This window comes from Hyalella azteca, unplaced genomic scaffold, assembly GCF_000764305.2.
Source record: "Hyalella azteca isolate HAZT.00-mixed unplaced genomic scaffold, Hazt_2.0.2 contig15466, whole genome shotgun sequence".
NCBI lineage: Eukaryota > Metazoa > Arthropoda > Malacostraca > Amphipoda > Hyalellidae > Hyalella > Hyalella azteca.
The window spans coordinates 97759-118389 of record NW_025945320.1 but is presented as its reverse complement, the minus strand read 5'-3'; the positions used below and the strand labels follow the sequence as shown (position 1 = coordinate 118389).

Sequence of the window (20631 nt, the reverse complement as noted above, 5' to 3'; positions counted from 1 at the left end):
ACCATGACAAGTAGACTTGCTTCACACACAGCACAGTTCAGGCGCTGAATAACTTCACAACTTCAATACAACGGAACATTTAACATTATTGTACACTGCATTCAAATTCTGAACAACTGATAATCTCACATTAAATCTAATACAGCTGCCTAAAAATTCTCATACAAAAAGTTGGTGAAATACAACGTTTTAATATGAAATTCAAAATCTCCNAAAATTTCTACGTCCATAAAAAAGGGATACCAATTGTGATGCTTCATGATCTCCTAGTCGTACGTTTAAACTTTATTCTTTCTATGGCAAAGTCTTTTACATTTAGTGTTGATAGCAAAAAGTTCATGTCACGTACATTTTCTAAAGCAAATGCTGCACAACACGATTTTCATCGCTCAAGAAATGTTTCAAAGAATTTTTTTTAGCTATGATTGCAAATGAGGCGACCATCCTTGTGATGCCACAGCTAAACTTTGATGACAGCATTAAGGCTATTAAGTGCGGCAGATAGTAAAGCGTGTTGACGCACGGCTGAGTCGAGCTGTAACTTGCCGAAGCTCGTTATGATGTCCGTCATCTCGGCACATCTCACTCGGTGCAGACGCTTGATCTGTAACAGTAGAGATGCTTGAATTTGTAGTTAAAAATTGAAAATTGCGGGTGATGTCATTACAGGAAAAATAATTTAACAAAACTTCGTCGCGGACAGGGTTATTTCATTATACGTATAATATAAAAAAATAAACGCGGAATGACTCGAAAGTCATTGGTGTGAACCAATTATTTCTGGGAACCATTGGGAACCAATTATTTCTATTTCCACTGTTTCTTATGGGGGAAATTATTTCGGTTAACGAACGTTTCAGTTAACGTCAACCATTCTTTAATGGATTATTGTCGTTAACCGAGGTTCTTCTGTACACACAAAAGGCAGGGTTTCCGTCAGTGGCGCTTACGTGACCTTAAAATTTTCTGCCAACTTGCGATTTAAGCAAACTAATGATGTAAATAAAATAATTATAAAAGTAATCCTAAAGTCGGACCTCGTGTCGAGCGACGTCGCTGCACGCCTCGAATGCCTCCTCGGCTTCCTTCTTCGCTTTCATTGCCTGCGAAAAAATTACCATTAATTTACAATGAAGTAACTTAATTTTAAATTCACAAAAATAATGAATGAAAGTAACTCAATCACGAGCGGAAGTATCTAAATAGTGATGCAATTAATATCTGATACATCAACTGAAGAAACAATTAAAAAAATTGAATACAGTCCTTGTATTAGAAAAGCATTAATAATTACTTAGAAAAATCTATATCGTGGCTTCTGAATAGTGTTTTAATATGACCCGCAAATAATTGAGCTCCATTATTGGCAGGTTAGGTAGGCGTACAGCATTTAAAGAAGATCAAGATGTTCGCCTAGTAAAGCTTCAAATTAGGTTTCTTTAGTAAATATTTTCTCGAACAACATTGTTTACATTTCAATGTTAACTTTACTAGCCAACGTGCACTGAACCCGAAATATAAAATGAAATACAAACAAACAATAAGTTAAATAAATACTTGATAATAATTACACTGAAATTAGGAATCTGATACAGATCATAATAAGTATACTCACTTCCTTGTGAAGAATTTGTTGCTAAACTTTTCATAGTGATGTAGAGTTTGGTAAAAAAAGATGTAAACACGACCAAAAAGGTCACTGGAGGATGCTTCTTTGCGACAAATGTGCTTTCAAATCAAGTTAATAAAGTTTTGTTAACGGTAAATTGAAAGAGATATCCAGTTTTCAACGCGTACAAATTGATTTTCGAACCTCGAGATCAAACCGTTTATAAAATTTAGAGAAAAATTATTATTCAAAGCACCGCGGAAAAAAATATTGAAGATGGCAATGAGTGCTGATAAGCGCAGAACGTAGGACACGATGAGGCTATTATATTAATTACGGTGTAAAACGTAAATAACAAGGATAAAAAATGCTGATTCATAAATTGTGGATTTATTCATCATACTCCGAAATCGAAGTATATAATCAAGGGATCATGTTACAGCTATATAATGCCATGCTCATACATAAAACAATATAATTTAAAGGATAACGGGCACAAAATACAGGATTTAACAAGAATTAGTAGACCGAGTTGCGTATTTACAAAGTAATAAAATTAGATATGAAAGAAAAAATTTTAAATTAAATTTTACAGAAGAAAAAAAAAATAAAAATGAACGTTAAAAATAAAATCTATGTTAAAATAACAACGGTATCCTATAGTATCCGGAAAAAATACTGTCACACACACACATTAACGCGCAGCACAAAAAAAAAACAACTTTCCATCAAAAATATTATAGTGCGAAAATCACACGATGCTCTTTGTCTCAAGGAAGACTTGAAATCCGCGCATATTATGATGAAAACCAAAAATAAATGACGTACGCGAAAGGACGAAATACATGCAACAATAAAAAGAGTAACGGCAACGGGCGCTGGTAGCGGCGAGAACCGAGCGCGTCGGCTTCGTGGTTGCGGCTCATCAGGCTAACGGAGAGTCGACCAGAAAAATAATAAATACCAGCAACGCGCTTTTGGATGCAATATAAGAAACGATTACTAAAGTTTTGGTCAGTTTGAGATGAAGCGAACGCTTTGTCGTAAAGTTAATAACTTAGAGGTCATAGGAGAGTAGTATTGACTATTTTGTCGTGTGTTACGAAATGAAATATAGCATGACTTCCCAGACAGCGGACAATGAATTCCTCGCAATAACCCTTACATTGATATTGACTACATATACACGACGATGTATTAATATTAATTGAAACTCTGTATCTATGTGATAATTTAGGATCAATCCTCATTTAGACAGATAATTTCTTTCAGCATGGGTAACAACATTATCAAAAAACGTCGAAAGAATGAATGTACCAGAATGGGGACCAACACTAACGGCGATTTTTAGCGCATTTTCTCATTTATGGAAAAAATGCACTATTGTGCTCGCCATGTCCGTCTGTCTGTCTGTCTGTCCGTCACTTCACGTTTTCGTCGACGAGAAAATGCGCACTCTGTCACTCACTGCAGTGAGTACTGAGTTATATTTTTTGCTAATAATAACCAGACGCCGGCGCTAACGGAAGTACGGGAAGCGCGACAAGTTGCTCGCACCTTCATGCGGGAGAAAGCAGCGCACTTCTATCGGTGACACGGCGATCAGTTATGACGCGCCGGGCACAACGTGTTCCAGAAAATATCAGGCCGGAGAAAAAGCGATCAGTTCTCAAGGCGATAACATGGAAACTAAACCACAAAAAGATAGTCAACTGAAATAAAACTTGTAAAGCAGTAGAGCGCAAAATATATGCTTACGAATCCAAGACAGTTGAAGAAATCTAAAAATTTATTAACTGGATATATATAGGTGTCATGACAAATTAGTTTCAATTCTGTTATAATCATTGATTTCAATGACTATCTTGTACCTACGTTGATTAAAAAGAAGTATTTAATCTCCTTAGTCTGATATAATAAATTTAAATACATTACATTATTGACAGGAAGCATTTTAGCTCTCTAAGAATTACAAAGCCTACACTATTATTTGCTGGTATAATTCAAATTTATTCTAAAGTGCATCAGATGCAACATAAACTTGTGCATGGAAAACAGCCTTCTGTGCTCAAACTACTACCCGTCGGAAATTTTTTCTTCATATGCCAAAACAATTTAGACGCGTTACGAGAGAGTGCGAGACTGCACGATCTCAACCGGCTTACCGGACCTTAAGAGATCCTTAAAAACTTGGGGGAAAAGTGACTCGAGTTGCCCAAACGCGGATGCGAGCAAATTGAGAACAAGGCAAGAAATAACTAACCTTATAATATTATACACATGTTAAGCTGCTTAACTTCATGTATGATGCAGCTAGGGTTCGACAATAATAGTGCCATAACTTGTAAAAAGAAAGCATCCGAGACACAATTTAATACAAAACAAATTAGACATACTTTCCATTTGGATGCCAACACGAACGAAAAATATCATAGTTCGAGGAAACGTGCAGAAATAATTTACAAAAAGGGACATAGACTTACACGGGATGATAGAATTTACATCATAACAATCCAAACCTAAGGAGAAAATCGCTCCCTGATGTCATTTAATTCAAGCCCTATCTCTACAAAGATTTCTGCGCGTACTAGGCCTTTGCATACGCATATCAGTGACCACGGGTAATGTATGCACATTCAAAGGGTTGAATTCTTCAGATTTTATTTTTATTTTTTGATTTTGCTGCAACTTTTGTTTGGATTTTGCCGCGAGCGTGGCATGTACTGACCCACTCGCCATCTTGTTGTGAGCTCATTCAGGTTATTTTCTAGCTAGAAGGATTTCTCACACGGCCTCGGGAACTCCAGCTGATATACCTATCGTTCATATTCAATACTAGAGAGCAGGTCGATTAGTCGTGAAGGACTTCATTAAATTACGGCCACCGATAGGACTGCAAAATTATCGATAAGGTGCATAGAAAGATACATGTCCGATAATTAGATCCAGAAGGATAGATGACTACAGAATTAATTCATTATAATGCATCCTAATTTAAATTTAACACATTCTTCAAACCATTCTCGAACAAATGTGTAACAAATATCGTACAGCGTAAAAAAATGATACAGCAACTATACTGGTTACAAAATTTTAACGATAACGAAAAAGTTCTTTACAAACGCCCGCAATAATCTATTCGTTTGTAATGAACACAGAGAAAAAAACATATTAAAAATAAATACAAAACATTTAAATAACATCCAGGCCTCTCCCTCTAACAACATTCATTAACGGCAGGTGAATTTCCAGAATGCCAATCGCAGTGTGACACAACATGAGAAATATACAAAAACTTTTAACATGCATGATTCGACCGTCGAATTACATCAAAAATGAATTTTAATGTAAAATAATAAAATTTAATTGCATGAAAGTCATTTGGATTAATTTACAAAGGATAGCAAGGAACGGTTTATCGCTGACTTCGGGCTGACAGAAAGAAAAAGTGATAAGTCTAATTATGAGGTAATCTACATTTAAAAGTATCGTTTCATCAATGTCATGTCGCTATAATCATTAATATAAAAATGGAAACGTTTCATAAAGCGAGCCAGTTGTGATCACGAGATTATATGCTTGAAATTCTCTAATTCCATTGAAAGGTTACCGGAAGCCAAATTTAATGTGTGACAAATTAAAATCTCGTGGTGTTGATCACAACAGGCGCCTGGCGTCATACGAGCCGATCATTTCTGGGTGGAACTTTACCAATCTCGTTTTCAACACCGAAAGATTTGCTTAGTCGATCAGGTTTGGGCGGTCGTGGAGGAGGCGGAGGAGGGGAGAATCGAGGTGGAGTTGGAGGAGATTTGGAGAGAGGTTTGTTTCCAGTCATGGATGAACTCATGCTCCTTTGGTGCTTGTGGTTGAGAGATCCTCTGGCATGTTTGGGGACTGCACCACCTCCGCCAAAGCGTTGGTCAGATGGAACCTTGGGATTTTCAATCGAATCCGGTGAGTTGGATCGCCTATCTGCGATTCCTTGGTCTGAAGTGCGCTCTAAACTAGAATGTTGACCACCATCGGAAGCTGTTAAATACTGTCCATGTTGCTTGAATATGTTATCAAATTCAAGGAAGACTTCATTTTGGATGTTGTCTCGCGTGAAAGACACTTCACTAGCTGTACGTCTGAGGTTTCCGTTTCCCTCATCTCGCCCGTGTCCTCCTCGGTCAACAGTTGAATCTCGGGAAGTGACTGGACTACCATGATTGTTGAAATTTCGGATATCGTGGCTCAGTTTTTCGCCGAGCTCCTGAGAAGTAGTTACTGATTTCCGCCCCCGCAAATCATCGATGGTATCGAAATCTTGCGAGGTTTCCATGAAACGACTAGACCGCCCTTCGTCAGCACTTGTCGGGTCGTAAAATTCCGAATCAGTGGTGTACGGTTCTCTTCGAGATTTCTTTTCAAATTCTGAACTTTGAGACGAATGAGGTCGCTTATTCTTAGAATCTCGATCGTTTTTAGGACTCTCTCGAAAACCCCTTTCGTTCCCCAGTCGCTTGGATGAATCACCGTTCAACTCACGAGAAAAATCTCCATCAATTTCATCCTTAGACGAATCTTTTTCATTTCCTTGTTTTGAGGTAGTTTTGCGGGATAGGGGTTTCTCCATGCATTGTTCTCCCTTGGATCTTTCTCGGTCGGATGTGCCAGATGTATCTGATGCAGAAGATAATAAATCTCGTCGACTGGATGACCTTTCTGGTTGATCCCGACGGAGATCTTCGACGGTTGGCAGGGCCATGTTTGATCTCAATTTACCTGACCCAAATGTTCCTCCTTTACCAGTAAACCACGAACCGAGCTTGTGGCCTCCGGAGTCGGACTCCAGGAACGTTTCTTGAACATGTGATACGTTAGGAAGAGAACTTTGTTTCAATCGTTGTCGAGAACGAATTTGGCGAGACCCGCACGATTTTTTGAATTTTACTATTAACAACACTCCAGAAATAGAGATCACTGCTAAACCAATGCAGGAGCCTATTAAAACGTAAGCCATGTAAGCCTCAGTAGGTACCATCTCTTCAACAATGTTGACCTTCTCTGACAGAGTATAGTTTAGTCGAGGAAACTGGTTATGCAGAGTAGGATTTACTTCAAGCTTTTCATCGACAGTGTGTCTGGTATTAAATAAATCTGCACTTTGGGGTACTAGGTTGATAGTATTAAATAAGTAAGCTGCAGACGAATCGGTATCATCATCTATTGGACGATGATAGACTTTTGGTTCTACATTTTTGGAGAGGTCTATGTCAGACACTGGTATCTGTAGGGAATTAACATCATCATCAAACATTTGATTAAGCTGAACGTCGTTAAGAAGTTCAACGGGCTTGACGTGGTCATTTGATGACATAGAGTCATGAGCAATATCTAGTTCCTGAGACTTCGCCAAGTTGTGGTTAAACATGAGAGATTGGTTGACAGGTCTAACAGTCCCAACCATCGGTACGACGTCTTGAACTACAAAGCCGTCAGTATCGTAATCGCCCAAAGATGAGTTGAAAGATCCAAATGTAATTTTTTGTTCAGGTTTTCTATCATCTTGATTTGGATTAATAACCTGCTTTTCCGAAGTTTCGTAGTCGTAATACACATAATCATATGACTCGTGCGAGTTAACATTCTCGACTGTTCCAGATTTTCTAGTAGGATTTGCATCAGCAATTTCAGGAGGAGAATATGACGCTTGAGAAATACTCTCATCCTTTATGTTATCAGAGCCAAGATAGTCCTCATCAGTAACAGTATATGATTCACTTTCAACATTCGAATTTATTTTTTCATGTCTTTTACTGCTTATATCTTCATAGAAAGATTCGTCAGGTGCGCCGCCATATTCGTAGACAATACTGTCTTCATGAGGGACATCATAAGATAGTGAATCTTTTTTCTTAGCTGTATTACTTTCAGCGAATGAAATGACACTGTAATTTAGTTCAGGATGGTGCACTTTCTCATAATACTCAAGCCGATTATTTTCTTTTGAAGTCGTTGTGGGCGAATACTGTGAATTTCCGAGAACATCGGGACTACCAGGATCTTCATCCGATGTGTAATAGCTATCATAAACTTGATTCTGAGGATTTCGCAGAGAATACTGTTCGTCATCTTGCAAAGCAGGAGCAGGTCTTGATTCTTTTGAGTTTGTCGCTTGTTTTCGTATCGGCGCTTCATGATCAAACGAGTGTTTCTTCTCGTCAGAAGCGACACCGTCGTAGTTCTCGTAAAATGCATCAGTCAAGTTAACTGAAGGTTGATCATAATCTGAAGAACCTCTGTATTCGTGAACTATTGCAGAGTTAACTTTTTGAGGAATTATTTGGATACGATCGATGGTAGGAACGTGTGATATACGGAGGGGGCTTTCTAATCCCGAAACAGGAGTATGATCAAAATGAAAATGCTTTTCCACTCGTTCGGGAATGTGCTGAATATTTTTTATTTCCTCAGTTCCATCATCGTTTTCAATATCCTCCTCATGACGTACAGCAAAGTGAGAAGATTCTCCGAATGCATTATCATCACTTCGGCGTAGTAAAGTTTCGGCGGATTTTACAAGGGGAACGAAGCCCCCTTCAGTTTTCGGTTTTGGGAAGTATCCAATCGTGTTCTCAGCCTTAAATTGAGAATCAGCGTTGAACTGGGAGTCGGCGTTTAACTGGGAGTCGGTGTTGAACTGGGAGGAGTCGGCGCTGAACTGTGAGTAGGTGTTGAACTGGGGGTCGGCGTTGAAATGGGAGTCGGCGTTGACCTGGGAGGCACCGATGAACTGGGAAGCAGTATTGTGAACAGAGTCGGTACTGAACTGGAATTGATCAGTGAACTGGGGATTATTTCTGAAATGCGAAGAGCTTGTAGGTGTCGCTAAGTTACTCTGCTCAGGATGATTGGACACAGAATGTTCAAAATTACTATTATGATGATGTGGTTCATGATAATCAGGATGTTTTAAAGGATATTCGTAGTTAGAATATAGTGCCGGTGGTCGATGTTGTGCCATTTTGTGGACAAGAGGGATGCTCGGTGGGCGAATATTGACAGGGCCGTCAATCCTGTCATTATTTAATGGGATATTTTGGAGATTCTGATTATTTGAAATTAACTGAGCCCTCTGACCATTTTGAGAAGATACTGGCAGTCTACGCCTCCGAGGCGGCCCAGGTTTTTTGTTAGACCGTTCAGGTTCTTCAGTGGGAGACGAGAATAGAGACGAGAAAAAATTAGGAAGAGATGAAAAGACACTAAGAGGTGAAGTTTGCGTTTCTTTTTTCTTAGCTGGTCGTGAATCTATAACGGGAACGGGGATATTGTCTTCTCCAATTGCAATCCTCGGAAGCACAGGCTTATGGCGCATCTGTGAGGGAAGGATAATTTGAGCTCCAGGTGGAAGGGCGCTCAAGGCTTCAGGTGGCGGCATCCCTATACCCATCCTGAGCTGGCTGATATCGGGAAGACCAGATCTGCGCTGGAACATCGACCCGTCACGTGGCTCCGAAGTGAGACTGGAGCTAACAACTAATTCGAAGCCGTCTCTTGAAGGAGCAGTAATAACCTCAACGTCAGCGCCGTTCCTCGACTTCCTAGCCACACTTTTGTACGGAAGCCAATCATCATCTGGCGAGTCATAAGGATCAACAGAGTTTGACACACGATCACTTGGCTCGAAAATTCCTAGAGAATCATTTTTCACCACTTTCACATTAGCATCGTCGTGAATTTCATGGGAATTAACCGTCGATTGGGCCATCTTCAAAGGCCCGATAAGTAAATTGTACAACAATTTCATGGCATTATGGTTCAGGCTGCTGAAATTTTGTAGGAGTTCTCCGACGAAAGCACCATGAAACCCGTTGCCTGATGCAAAAGACTGAAGAAAGTTAGTGACCTCTCCTTCCATAACAGTGTCGCCATCGGTAGGTGATTCAGAAGGCTGAACAGAAATTACTTCCACAGAATCTTCTGCATCATCTGAAATGTTTGATTCTGGGTTAACCGTAGTCTCTAAATCAGAGGTAAATTGCGACTCTGAAATAGATGGAATATGCTGAGTAGTTTCGGTAACGTCGTCAGAGTCCGTTGAATGTAATATTTCTTTAAGCTGGGAAACTAATGATGTAACCAAGGGTTCATCCTCAGGACTGGGTTGGAGTTTTTCAAACAACGAAGTGTGAGGCGTTATGATATGAGAAGAAGATGAGTACTGCTGAGTGGATGGAACTTCAGTAGAATAGACACTATCGGCAGACGAAATTACGGATAAATTTTTAGTGGGATAAATTTCCGGATCAAAAGTCACATTTTCTGACGCGTCGGTTACGTGATCCATGTAATTTTTTTCTTGAGATTGCTGAAGATATTTCTTTCGGTTGATTTCATCAATTTTACGGTAGCTCGTGCTACGCTTTATATTATCAGGTAGAGGGCGATACGTCGGTAACGGGGAATTGTTAGGATGAATTATAAAAGATGTCTTCGAGAATCCCTGTTTACGAACATCAAGAATACGCCGAGCCAACTCCACGAGAAACTTTTCTTTTTCGGTAGATACGTCATTGAGGGCAGTTGCGTCACCAGTTCTGTGCATCATTTTTACATTTTTTGCAGCACCAACGCTTCTGTTGGAAATTATAGTTTTATTTTCATTGACATCAGATGAATTTGTGAACGTGAACACAGTGGCACTCATCTCGTCATGGTTATCTTGATTGAATGGGCCCATATTATCGGATTCCAACGCAAGTTGAACTCTTGTTGATCTATCAGCGGCATCGCCACTTCCATCATGAGAAACTGAGAGCGCTTCTTCATCATTCAATGGTTGTTCAAAAGAACTGCAGATTAGAGCGAGAGGCAGAGCTGAAATTAGAATCAGCACTAGCCATACTTTACCAATTAGCTCCATCTGGTTCGAGTAAGTTCTGCTTGGTGTTAAACTCTAGATTCTAAAAATCATCGCTTATAATTTTCACTGTCACTGTTGTTCATGGAAATATAATAAATTGCATTGCGGTATTACAAATGCAAGAATTTAGTGCGGATTACTGAAGTTCAAAAAATATCTACGGTTCTCGACCGTAAACTCTGAGCTCAAGTTTGTTACAGTTCACTGCTGTGCCAAAGGAATAAAATACGTTTTTTGACATTCCCTTGCAATGAGAGAAGCCGGGTGATGCTTAGCGGGCTTGGCGGGAGCAGTCCCAGAGACTACGTAAGCGAACGAGGTCTCGGCATAGACTGGCTCTGAGCTGCAGCAGCTGCCACGCGATGGGCGATACGGAAATAAATCAAAGGACCTCAATTCCTGCAGTGATGGCACCTCCAGGAAAGCGGGTTATTACAATGTTGGAAACGAAACTAAACCAAGCTCATGTGAATATTACTTTTACTGTGTAACAAAATGAGTGAATGATTATGGGAATAAAAACTTTTTGCATCGAAATTCACACCTATAAGTTAAAATCTATATCACATTTATTACGTACGACCAAATCTGATTGCAATACGCATCATGAATGTAAAATTACCTTATGTCATCGTGCAAAGAATGATGGTATGAAAAAGGCAACATAAAATCTTGTGATACTGAGCAGGTTTTCGAAAGACTCTGCGCAGGCTCGGCTATGCATAGACGCGATGGCTGCGGTGTTCGCACGACGTGCATGCCTAGTTTGCACGGCGACCACGGAAAGAAAAAGATGCGTTAAAGAGCGCGCCAGATGACGCGATAACTGTACTCCGTCGCGCCGCGGCTGCGTAACTTTTGCAGAGTGGAGGTGCATGTAGAGCGCGCAGTGTTCAGTAATACTTTGAGTGAAGGAATATTAGGAAGCACTGACGGAGCTATACAATGCCCTATAGATAATGTGGTCTTAGATAATGTGGTCTTAGATAATGTGGTCTTAGATAATGTAGTCTTAGATAATGTGGTCTTAGATAATGTGGTCTTCTTCTTCTTTGCCCCTTCTATAAGGTGATCCATGATCTTCCTTCGAGAATTTACGTACTTACCAATATAACTGAAAGAAGATCCTAATCATCTGTTACTAAAACATTGTGATGTCCAGGTGTAACTAAGTAGAAGCGTGGAAGGCCCAGCTAATGTAATTACTGGCAGCGAATACTAATGAAAATTCGTGTAAATAGCGAGCTTTTTCTAGATACGCTTTCAGAATTAAGAAAATCGCGCATTTATAAGCATACCCATTGCATGGTAATACATCCATCATGACACTGTCGCCAATTCTTAGAGAGACATCAAATCTTTGTTTCTTTTACAAAGAGATATTAAATCTTTGTATTCGTTTCTGTTACAAAGAGGTATTAAGACCTTTGATTTTTAACGAAAACTTTCCTTACCAAGCCTTAAGGTACGAATATCACTGACGATGTTTAATATACTTAATAATTTAACCGATATCAACTCAGAAAGAAAAAAATAAAAAAATTCTGTTAGAAAAAATTCCATAGGGAAGAAATTAAAAAATCTTGCAGTAGTCCGTAAATATCTTACATCAAATATCATGCGTAAATAAACCTAAAGAATACTTAGTTTCATTAAATCAAGCCACGGATTAAAAATCATGCGACAATTCTTCATTTTCAAGCAGCAACTGGAAAGATTACAAACAGGAAGGCACCATGTGGAACGGTGTCGCAGAGCGACATTCTGTCCCATGAGATAGTAAGAAGACGTCATAACTGTGAGCTGCTGGCGGCGAGCAGCTGATCAACTATCAGTTGACAGCCAGTCATGTTACAGGCACAAAACACGTAAACGGAGCGCGAGCAGCCACGGCCAAACGTTCCAGACATTGCAAGTCCGATCCCCGTTCAGAAAACGCATCCATTAATTGTCATGCGTCACAATTAATTTGAACAATTTGTGTCTTTGCGGTCAAGGTAAGCTGCTTTCAAGGAAAACGAATTTTGAAAATTCACTTTGAGTAGATTATTTTTCACACAGTAAACTTAGAGAATATCAATGAAAATAATGCAAGAAGAAATATGGAGGAAAATTGAAAAAATCGTATGCAGGGCCGAAGTGATACGGTCATTCAAGTTTGATTTGTTATGCACTTTCAAAGTTTTTTCTCCTCTCGCTTGGAAAAATACGCATGGCGAGGCAAGAGTATATACAAAGTATCATTTTAATAATAGGTCTTGGGTAAAAAACAGGAGTTGTGAAAAGGGATGTCCCTCGAGAGAGGATACTTTCATGACAGTATATCTTTCAGGACACGGAACTGACGACAATTCATGTCATCGTGCAAGAATCCGCGTATCATATGATGACCCAACCAACATTGACTAGGATATGTTACGATTAGATAAAACTGGAAGCCCGACACACGACAGTGCATGTATCCGTTAGATATATAGATGGAGACAAGACACATGCGTCAAACTGCATGAGCTATGTATGTCGTTGTCGTTCAAATATCGACAGCGTAAGTATTGCAATGCACTTGAAAATCGAGCAATAGTTTCACAGAAGATATCGAGGCATTACATGGACGTTGTTCGAATGTAAGGATACAAATGTGAGAAGCATACATGTTTCACAGACAGCTCATTCTCAAATGTGTATTTAACACTTCCCAATGTCACAATTCCTAATTATTTCTTTCACAATGTCATAATTCCGCGAGGTGTCACTTAGTAGGAATGCGGTTCTGTGGCAGGAGAATTAAGACGCAATCGATATAGCTAGTGAGAGTGAGAAGTGATTGAAACATCACACGTTATGTACTTGATTGCCCAATAATTGCAAAATGATGATGGAAACGGAGGCGGTTGACGTCGTACGGATGCGAGTGAGAAGAAGGATGCTGCCATGGATATGGCGACTGAATGGAAAATTTCAGCACGATGTTATTTTTGGTTTTTTACGATCACATGTTAAGTTTTTAGGAAGGACAATTTCATCAAGTAAATTTACAACTAATTAGAGGGATGCTCATTTTGTCGCCATAGGTGCAGGTACTAGTGTCGGGACGGATAATGGTGACTTCAATGAATATTCAATAATGATCTCACACCTTCATTACAGTAGCACATTGCCAACGGGCAGGAACAGAAACTACCAAAGGTAGTTACTGTTACTGTTTAACTATACCGTCTGTTAAAAGGTACAAGTTATTGTTAAATAACATTCCAAGGAATGTTCTGAAAAAAAAAAATTAGTCGTGATTATGAAGAAAATGAGAAACATATAACATTTGTTGACAACAAAATATTGGTTAGAAATATTAGCTTGCATCTTTGAACCCTATAGTTGAAATCAACAACCAATATTGTAACTATCAGGATACGCCCAACGTCCCATGAAGTGCTGAAATTAAAATGAAGTACCGTTAAACACCACATACAGTACGGAGCTCCTTTTTAAATCATGTTTAGAAAGTTGAAGCATTCAGATTAAATGCACAGTAGTTATTAATTTTTGTTATAGCCAAAAATTACGATCGGCCAACGTTTGTTAGTTTCTATGTATGAGCAAAATTATGGATGCAAGTCGCTACTTCTTCACAAAGTTAATGTAGAGCCCTCGAATGTTGGGTTAGATTGACCCAGCACAATGAAGGCGAAGGTAACAGTACCGGGAGCAACCAGGCTACAGGGTGCGCGTTTGTGTCACAACAGCAACGAGAACACCGCGGCATATGGCGAGGCTGGAGCGAGGCATTTGGTCGGCCAGGCGAAGTGCCTAGCGTCATAAGTAACGGAGGCATTAATGGATGCAGTGTTACCTTATATTGCTTCGGCATTGTGTATTACCAACACAAGAGTCTTGCAATGCACGAAGGTTGATAAGATTTTACGTTGCTATTGATTATCAACGTACAGAGGAAGTTTTTAAATCATCGTGTTTTAGCAAATTGAGCATTTTCTACATTACGTACTACTCATTCACACAGCAATTAACAAGTCGCTGCGCGGCAATGGAGGATTTAAAATGCAAGACATTTCTACTTACAAGATGTCACTTTATTTTCGCATGTATATCCTCCCGTTAGTATATATTAGGTAGTCGAAGTTCATGGAGAGCTGTCAATAATGGGATGCTCCAACATCATTGGGTGACCGCATTGCGGGTCCGGCAACGCATCTGATCACGTAACACTTCTGAAGCTCAACTTATCAGTCCAAATGCCGGTAAATAAGCGACCAACATAGCAGGGATAGCGTGAAATTCCACGTCTTGGCATGCGACACCTCAAATACATTCTCAGCCTACATTGAGGTGACCAAGCGGCCGCTGTACGACACGCACTCTTAACTCCTTGATTTACGATTGGCTTCGAAGTTATTTTAGGGCGTACGTTAAACAACGTATGTACTTTCACACAATAATTTTTCGTAGGTTTAAAAAATTAGATTTTGAGGAAAATGAGGCGCGGTTTAATTCAAGCAACCAGACGAAAGTCACCTAAAGCTCAATTTAATCTAACAAACGTAATTGAGGACATGGACATGAATTAGAACAATTCTCAAAGATGAACAGTGGAGATGCAAGACGCATCTACTACGCAAATAAGCAACACCTTAGTGAAAACCGTCAACTGTCCCGTATTTTCAGGCGCACTTGCAAAAAAAAAAAATTATTCGTCTCTTCGGCTCCTTGAAATTATGATTTAATCCGCAAAGAGAACGGGACGTATAACTGAGTGTTAGGTTCAGACGCGCCTCTAGCTACTGTCCAAACGTGTCATTAACATGCGTGTCCATGTCACGATGAGAGCGATAGACCGACATACCGCCGGCCACATCGGGGAGCTCGCTCTGTTTCATCTCACCCGGCCGCGCGCTCTACTAACCACGTACGCGCCCTCATGACCACAGCTTCTTTTCCTCGCTGGGCCTTCTCAGAGATATTGTAATAGAGATACTGTAATACAAGCATAAACTCCTGCCGGTAAATGTTTATGATGAATAACTATCCTTCTAAGTGACATATTGTAATACAAGAATTACCTGCAGCCGGTACATGATTATGATGAATAAATATTTTTCTAAGTGACATTGAGATTTAACAATATTGTTGAAACAATATTACTGAAATATACGAAAAGGCAATTTCAAAAATAATGAAACGGCTGGAGAATTATAATATTTTAATAGAAATCTAAAAATGATCACCAAACACGTAGGCGATGTTATAAATGTCGACTCTTCCGACTTTATAAATAGCACATTTCACGAATAATAAATAGTTCGAATAATTTCTTGGAGAAGACGTCAGCTTGCATAAGCGAGAAGATTTGAAATAAATTTAACTTTATGAAAAATCCCATTTTAAAGAAGCCATGTTTAATTGAAGAACGCAAACGGAGCAACGGAGAAGCAACTAAAGCAACGCAAACGTCACGTTCTGTAAACCAGCGTGTGTGTGATACGAGTATACCGCTACCATTTTTCTTCTATCCTTATGCATAAAACAAGTGTTACTTTATATGTAACAATAAGTTTTATTTCAGTTCCTAATTACCGTTAAACAGTGCAGAAAATTCCTTCTCCACAGAACGAAAGAAATTAGTGAGAATCTTATAAATTTTTCAAGATTTCGGATAATATAATCAATAGTAAAAAAATTGTTGATATTCTAATCAATCACAAAATTCCGTAATCAAATAACGCAATTACCAAATATGCTCATAATGAAGAAGTTGCCTATGCCCGGAAGGTAAGGAATTTTACCGGTCCAGTAAGAGGATCTTCGAGCTAGACTGCTGCTTAAAAAGTAATTGCTATATATAATGGACGTTATTATAATGGTTGAAAAATATTACTAAGTAAAGGAAAAATTCCTTAAACCAACATTTAGAAAAAGAACCCGAAATCAAACCCTGATTCGAAATTTCAGAAATATTTTTCTGCTTAAAACTTGACGTAATTTCAATTGTATGAATTGAAATAAAAATATCATGCTCAATCTCAACCACCGTCTTGCAATATATAATGGCCGGCATGGAAACCATCCTAAAATACGCTCTCGAAGTAATTTGCGACAATATTTGCACACCCTAGGAGTTTTCAAGACATCACGATGGTCGATATTAAGGTAAAATTCATGTATAAAAAAATAAATGAAAAAACTGAAAAATGGCAAACATAAACGCAACTAAGAAACGCCAAAGAAATTTTCCGAAAATTTATCGAAACAATCGGACAAATTGCCGCTTGATCCATTGAAGATCTGAAAGGACGCTTCAAGATTCCATTGGTCACTTATCGCCAGGTTCAGATATACAAAAAATTTCCCATGATCCCATATGGTAGAATATATCTTAACTTAGCATAATTTTTCACAAATTAAATCAAAGCCCTAGTGTAATTTGAACAAATTGGAAGAACAGCTTTCAGCAGAATGACGGTAATATTTTTCCTGTGTTCGTGAAAGTCGAAGTCGGAGGCAGAGGCATACAAAGGAATGTATGTCAGTATCGCGTACCACAATGAAAGGCATCACAAGCAGCTAAATAAAATCCCATAAAAAGCATATGGCATGACGCAGCGTTGAAAGGCTGACGCAGCAGCGCAATAACCTTACTGGAAATAATGGCCCACGCCGGCATCATCAACAGCTGCTGAGTTAGTGACCACTGAAACCATTGAAAATTTCACGCCCTATATACGAACGCCTCAAATAGTTATCCTATCTAGCTCAAGTATTTCCTCGAATTAAAGTATTTTTCTGGGAAATTAGCACAAAATGAATACATATTACGAAAAACCCACGGACGTTTGATGACATTCAAGGGAGAAGCGGGGAAAAATGCATCATCTCCAACAACATTTGATTCTCTAACTGGAAGCAAATTTTAACAAATCCGCAACTGGAACAAAGCAAGTATCGCAAAGCCCGCGAGAACGCAGATTGCAAAGCAATAAGAAAAATTGAAGAGTCAATTTACCCTAGAAAGTTGGGCACGGGCAGGGAAATGGGTCCGCACGACAATTTCAGTCGTGCGTCACACTCGTTCATGAGAAGACCACTAGAATGAACAGGACTACAGCAGCATCTAATGTTTTCCAACGCGTGCAGCAGCAACATGAATCGAAAAATATCAATAAAAAATCAACTACAATAAAAAGACAATCATGATACCGACGCAGCAAAGAAACAATTTCTGCGGAAGCAAAAGAAAACGCCAACGCCAGTGCATTATCGTTTGCGTGACTGGTGACAGTAATGGGCAATATATGGTCAAGAACAGCGAGTTACTTCCTTCACATTACCAAAAAACTCAATTTTATAATATGAACAGTAGTCGCATCAGTAGCAACATTGAAAATCAAAATAAATACAGCAAGGCAAAAACAATCTGCGAAACTTCAGAATTTTTAAGCTACCGGTACAAAGACAATCACAGGTAAAATGTTAACCTTAGCGTCAAGATACTACAGCAATCATCTCAAAGGAAACAACGACCACAATATTAACAGGAACGGAAACAAGAACAAGAGCGGTTGCTTGGGCTGAAGGTTGCCGCGATATCGCCAGCATATACAATACTGCGCCACTACCATCAGGTCACAATTACGGAACCGGAATAAACAGGCACAAGCATGAAGCCTGCTTTGTCATAAGTGGTAACAGCAGCAGTACAGCAGAAGGCGGCTGTGTCTTCAGGGGTAATCACAGCAGCAGCACAGCTGAAGGCTGTAGTGTCCTACGAGGTAACAGAAGCAGCAGCACAGCTGCTGCTGCAGTGTCCCAAGTGGTAACAGCAGTAGCAACACAGATGGGGCCTGCAGTGTCATAAGGAGTAGCAGCAGCTGAAGGCTGCAGTGTCTTAAGAGGTAACAGCAGCAGCAGCACAGATGGAGCCTGCAGAGTCATAAGGAGTAGCAGCAGCTGAAGGCTGCAGTGTCTTAAGAGGTAACAGCAGCAGCAACACAGATGGAGCCTGCAGAGTCATAAGGAGTAGCAGCAGCAGTAGCAGCACCTGAAGGCTGCAGTGTCTTAAGGAGTAGTAGTAGTAGCAGCAGCAGTAGCAGCAGCAGCACAGATGGAGCCTGCAGTGTCCTAAGGGGTAGCAGCAGCAGCTGGAGCCTGCAGTGTCTTCTATAAGGTAGTAGCAGCAGCTGAAGGCTGTGGCTGGAGCGGGCATTACAGGGCAGTGGGTCAGCAGAGCACAGGGCATTAATTCCTGCCGTCAGGCGTACGCGATGCCGGGCGCGGGTCACAAGAAAGCAAGCCTTATGCCCGGAGAAAGCTCACAGCTTTTTATATCCAAAAATATTCATATCTCAGGCATTAACTAGCAATTTTTCGAGTTTTAATTTTTTATTAAGAACATATGCTCAGCGGAAAGACCATTCATATTTATTCGCAATATTTTGTCCAGGATGGAAGGGATGGGATGGGATGGAATAGGTTAGAACATATCGAAAGATTCTCATGTATGTGATTGCTACATTGTTCGATGAAAGAGAGTTAAACGGTAAATATTCGTTGCATGTTCATAAACATGAATATATCATTACCATTTATCGTTTTTTCTCAGACGACTGAAGAAGAGCTAATAGCTTTTTGATGAGAGCGAATACGGTTTTTTGACCTAAGAATGAACGAACTTTAAACATCAAGTTTTTATTTATTATCCGCGCCTAGAGCAAGCAAATTTTAATGTATGCTTGTCACGTTTTCTCAAATAAACGAATATAGTTCACTTTTACAAATTTCCAGAAAGTTAATGTAGCGATGTTAAGCTCAATAATTTGACTTAACAGATGATGAAACGTGTCGAGATTAGCATCTTAAATAATTTAAACAATATTGCGATCACAAATTAGACAAACAACTATTCGGTTCTTCGTCTAACAGTCTATCTTTAAAATACGGACAAAATATAATCGTTGTAAATAGGGTTATTTTTATTTACATTTACGACTCCTCGGTAAATCGCAACATTAATCGGTTAATAAAAAACAAGAATCAGTTGTTAAAGGCGCCTCACATTTCAAGTGAATAACACAACCTCAACCACTAACATGTTCAAGCGATCGAAGAAGTTTTGCGATAATATTCTACGCATTAGAACTGGTTCATGTTCTCGATATCTCAGTGATGAAAAATCCAGATCATAGGTTTTTATATAATCGCGGACGATTTTTTTTCCTTGGAGCCACTATGAGCTCATTTTTTCTGCGGGAGTAGTTTTCAATTCACATGCAAGCAGCAGTTGCAGCACCTCAAAAAACAGTTCGCCGAACAACATACAGTATTCGGCCAACAAGACGCCAGTCGGACAGTTTATCACTTTAGACGAAGATATTTCGAGCAGTGCTCGAGCGATAATTGAACACGTTTCAGCAGCTGTAAGTATTATATACTCTTGCTCTGCAGCCACTAGTTTATCAAGATAATTTTGAGGCGTATGCAAGTAAATTGGAAGCCAAAAGTGGAGTGGCAGAATAGAACTCGTGNCTATGCCGTCATTCGTTATTTTGAGAAACATTTAATGAATTGAAAGCGTATCGGTCTTGGAGGTTCATGTGGCGAACTCTGCGCGTGATATTATTTTCAAAATTCTATAATGAAATAACGAAAAAACAATTACAATAACGAAAAAACAATTATATTAACAATTATTATTGAGATACGTATTCATTAGTAATTAGGAAATTCGAAGATAAAAATTATATTAAGAAAAATTCTTCTTGTGAAATTCCGACCAACACAATACTTACATTTTTTGTCGGGGCTGGCTTCCCAAGGCAGCGGTTGAGACTGACAGCGGGAATCATGCAGAGCTTCAATACTCAATAAGTAATAATAACAGGAACTTGAAGGATCATTTTGGTTAGCCCTTATCAAGCGCACGGTTGCAGTGCTGGTACTCACAGCGTCCTTCCTGTTAGGCTTGGCCTTATCAAGCGCGCGGTTGCAGTGCTGGTACTTATGAATTATATTTGAGCTTGGGAAGGAAGCATAAGGATCTAAAATAATTAGCATGTATGTAAAATTCAGGAAGTTTATTGTATCGTCATCTATTTGGAGACAA

At 39.3% G+C, this 20631-nt stretch overlaps 1 long non-coding RNA gene across 1 annotated transcript; it reads right to left on the bottom strand.

Annotated features, from left to right (window-relative positions):
* Window positions 1-215: 215 nt before the first annotated feature.
* Window positions 216-20528, bottom strand: LOC108679118. Its single transcript, XR_001931352.2, has 3 exons — window positions 20472-20528; window positions 1038-1103; window positions 216-604 (listed from the first exon to the last, which is right to left on the bottom strand). It is a non-coding gene; the product is annotated as an uncharacterized LOC108679118 (long non-coding RNA).
* Window positions 20529-20631: the final 103 nt, after the last annotated feature.